Below are 4,635 nucleotides of genomic sequence, written 5' to 3'. Positions count from 1 at the left end.
CCTTGGGAGATATTAAAGGTGCCATAGAATGCATTGATACAATATTTTAAATTGTTCTCTGATGTCCCCAGAGTGTGTATGTGAAGTTTTATCTCAAAATACCCCACAGATATTTTTTTATAGCTTGTTGAAATTGCCACTTTTAGGGCTTAAGCCAAAACGCGCTGTTTTTTGTGTCTGTCCCCTTTAAATGAAAATGAGCTGGTGCTCCCGCCTCCCTTTTCAGAAGAGTGCGGAGCTTCAAGAGCTCATGCTCGCGGGCATACCGGTGTTACGGCTTAACTGGTGGTGACCGTGTTACTGACCACACATTGCTTCCAAATGCAATTTTTAACTACCACATTCCTATTCACGATCATTCTGGTAGCACGTGAAGGCAGCATTAGTGAAAACAGGCAGAGACAATGGTAGCTTTAGCAACATTAGCCTTACAGAGAGCCAAGAAGCTCTTTTGGAAAACAAAATATGACGCGTGATGCTTACTTTGTCTGGAGTCTGAAGCGTTGGTATCGATCCCTCTTTCAGAAGAAATCTTTGCACAACTCCAGCGCTGAACTGACCCTCGTTTGTGAGGCAGTCTGGCGTAAAATGTTAGCAAAAACATATCGGACATTTCCGTTTCTTTCCGGGACATTTCCTTCGAAAATGAAATTTAACCACCGTGTCCTCAGCGGTCTATGGAGACTCCTGTGTTTGTTGGTGCATCCCAACACACGACACTGTTAATGGCTCTTTGGCGCTGACATTGTACCTCCAGCAGCAGTAATGGCGGACCGCTGCGTCTCACTCAGGGCTGTGTATATTCTAATAGGGCAGAGAGCGTCATTAATGGGCTGGACGTCATAGTAGTGAGAAATCTGGAACTGCTCGTGTGGAGAGACTGTCTATGATTTATTGTGATAATAAAACAATGAGTGGGTGGATTTTTACCATTATAGGCTGGTTGTTTCACACACTGCGACCACACAACTGTGTTCAAACACCTTATAAAAGTGATCACTGCAACACTGCCACCACACCGATACCAAAACGTTACTTCTAAACTGGTTCCAGAACAGTTCAACCCAAATATTCAGATGTGTGCAGCGCATTTTATGGAGGACGAGGACTGTTTCCTGTGAGAGTAGCCTACAATGCCGGTGTCTGTTTCTATAAAGTGGGGCAGTTCCAACTTTGCAAGGACAGTCTGGCGCTTCTGACTCACAGCCTGTAAGTACAAATATTCATATTTCATATTTAAAGGATTTGCCACTGATGATTCAAACGCGAGTTTTGAGCAGTGTAGAATAGCGCTTGTTGTTTGTAATTTCTCCGATCACAAATGGTAATGTTTACGTAAAAAGACAGTATAAGTCATTATAATCAGTAATTATGGCCCCACTGGATGCAATCAATGCCTCGTTTATAATGGGTCTTATTGGTTTTGTCTCGTCGTGGCATCACAGTATAGTAGGGGCATAACATTTCCGTCACACGCTTGAGGAATTCGGCCAATCTCAACGCACTGGATAGCTGGCATTTTTCTGAGTAAAATGTAATATCACAATCAACGTTCGATGCGGTGGGCATTGGTGCAACCATATAATTCAGAAATCCATCACAAAAGAGGATCCAAGAATGTGGTAGCGGATGCTTTATCATGGGTAGGGCTGAAACGATTCCTCGAGTAACTCGAATACAAAAAATCAAAGGCTTCGTTTAGTCCATTTACTGTAACTGCACACGGAACACTGTTTCCCCACAGACCTTTATTTAGTTTAGTTTATTTGTTTCTTATTGTCTGTTGTTTGCTGTTGACTTACGATACGCATGATGTGCAGTAAAAGTTCTCTGCCTAATAAAACGATTAATCTGCCTTTTTTGGCTCACATGTCTGTTTATGTTACTAGAACCCTTCTTGAGCGAGCACTTTGAAAACGGGATTTGTAACAATATCCCGTTTTCAATGTATATTTTCTTCCTATATTTCGACCATCGTGAACATGGTGAGCTATTGTTCTCTGTCTGCTACAGTATTTTCTCCTCTTTGTGCTCGTCTTCCTCTGACCTCTACAGACTCAGGCGGGATGTATTTTTCTTTATCACTGTCCCAGCAGCTCCCGAAAATAACAGAAAAATATGTACAAAAATACAGTACAAAGAATGGAGAAATGTAATGTATATTTGTACTTATTTTACTGTTATTTCCGGGATCTGGGATAGTGATGAAGATCTTCCAGTCTATCCCGATCCATGGGGTGGCAACCACTGATTAAGGCCAACACTGTAAAACACGAAGAAGAAGAAGCCACTGTCATACGGAAGTATTTCTGTCGGCAACACAGGTCCGTGCATGGCAGTGGCGTCACTTACTGAACCAGTATCAGTGATCCTTAGCAGTTGTATTTCCGATTTGAGCTTGAGCTTCAGAAATGCTTGGGAAAATGTAGCTTGTGTGGACGCTACTGCACTACTTGACCGCGACCCTACTGAGAAATGTAGCTCTGTCATGACAACTCTCGGAGGGATTGGCATGGTAATGTACATGACAGTGTTAATGTATTTGGTCTTGGTGGAATAGATCTGCTACGCTGCTGCTGCGGCAGAGCAATTACCGAGACTTGCTACTGCCAATACATCCACAACATGCTGCTGTGAGCATGTAAGAAATATTGCTGCTGCAAATAACATACATGAAATAACCCCCATATAGCGTACATGAATCACCTTGTAGCAGATCTATACAGGTGGAGCTGTGGAAGGTGGAGGGTTTCTGAAGCAAGCTGCCACTGCAACGGCAAGCACTAGTCATATATTTGAATGTTGAGCAGCGAGCTCATTGGCTACCGATACAGGAGAGAACCAATCAGCTGTGTCATGTGATAATGATGTCATTAGGTCAGATTGAGTTAGACCTATCGAACTGCGCCATCTAGAGTTTCATGCCAGAACTCTGTATTTAAACTAGTAGCGCTACTGCCCAACACTGGCTACTGTCCTCTATCTCTGCTAGCTGATCTCAAATCTTTCCCTGTCTGTCACAATCATCACCAATATGTTGTTTATCTTTATTTGTGAGGACCCAATTCGCAGGTGAAACATTAATCCATTTATGTCTTCTCTTTTTTTATGTTTTTGCTTTCGAACAGACTGGTGGATAATACAGTGATATGAGCAGAGGTCTGTATTATCCTCTTTCATCCGAGTCACCGCTCCTTTTTCTTTTCCTTTCATGGACACAACATGTTTCAGTCTGATGCCTGTTTGCGTTAACAGGGCCGGCCCTGGCCAATTTGCTGCCCTAGGCAAGATTTTACCTGGTGCCCCTTGCCTCACAGACCAGTCCACCAATAATCATTGTGTTCAAACATTCACACAGGAACTATATAGCTAGATATTTCAAAAGTGCATCTGAAGAGAGAAATGGAGGAGTATATGTGACTATTGGGTGTTACATTTTCTTATTAAAAAAGCTGATGATAGTGAAACGGTAACACATTTGTTAACATTACTGAATGTGTTAACTAACTTGAACAATACATTTGTAACAGTATTTATTATTTTCGTTAATGTTAGTAATGGAAAATTAACCTTATTTTAAATTGTTTCCAGTGAAACTATAAAAATATAGGTGCTGCCTAAGACACATTATAAATTAAACAAAAACAGCAAGATTACATCTGGTATTCCTGCACAAAACTAATACAGTTTTGTTTGAACACTTCTGTAGCATACAGTAATGTTACGGTTTAATCTGAAATGAATACATTTGAAGTGTTCAATTTCCAGTAGATGGCAGCAATGTTCTACTAAACTATAGCGCTTTCTAACGTTATCTCCACTAATTAAACTGAGAAATGTAGGCTACATCTTTAAAGTGAATTTGACATAAAATGTTGCTATTTTAACTATTTTAATTGCTATTTTAATAAGCCCAGTTATATACAAACATTACTAAATTAGCCATAAAAAATACCATAAATACCCAAATACTACACAACTATAGCGCAAAAATATTATTAAAACGTGTTATCATGTGACACGAAAAATCTCGGATCTCTGGAACTCCAGACATTGTTATTACCCTGTTTTAAACTTTTAGACTAGGCTTTCTAGACTAGGCCAACATAAAGTTTGCTCACAAAGTTTTACCTCATCTAGTTTACTTATGATCATCACTCATTACATCACATTACCTGTCTTTGTCCCGTTTTTCTTCTTCTTCTGGTGTGTTGTGAGTGCTGCGACACCTACTCTCTAGGGCTGTCAAAATAGCTGAAAAAGTAAATTCAAATTTTTTTTACTTAAATATGATCAAAATTCGAATTATATTCTAATTTAAAATGCATAATTTCAGTTAGGGTGAAGAAAAGCTTTTGGCTTCTTTTCTCTTGAGGCCACAAGAGGGCGCATCGAGCAAAATATTACTAATGCACCTTTATTCAAAGTGCATAATGTTTAAAATAATGTTTATAAACTAATTATAATTAAGTTGCTTAAACACCTATAAACAAAACAGCATCATGTATGTATGCATAGGTTAATACAAAGGACCGAAAATCACATTCGGTACATTTTTCATTTAAAAACATGAGATACAGTGGGATGGGGAAAAAACCCCGCCATAAAGTCTCGAGATATGTTTTTTCAAAGTTG

This window comes from Sinocyclocheilus rhinocerous, unplaced genomic scaffold (assembly GCF_001515625.1).
Source record: "Sinocyclocheilus rhinocerous isolate Xijiao unplaced genomic scaffold, SAMN03320098_v1.1 scaffold624, whole genome shotgun sequence".
Classification (NCBI taxonomy): Eukaryota; Metazoa; Chordata; class Actinopteri; order Cypriniformes; family Cyprinidae; genus Sinocyclocheilus; species Sinocyclocheilus rhinocerous.
Note: the sequence above shows the minus strand (reverse complement) of the source record.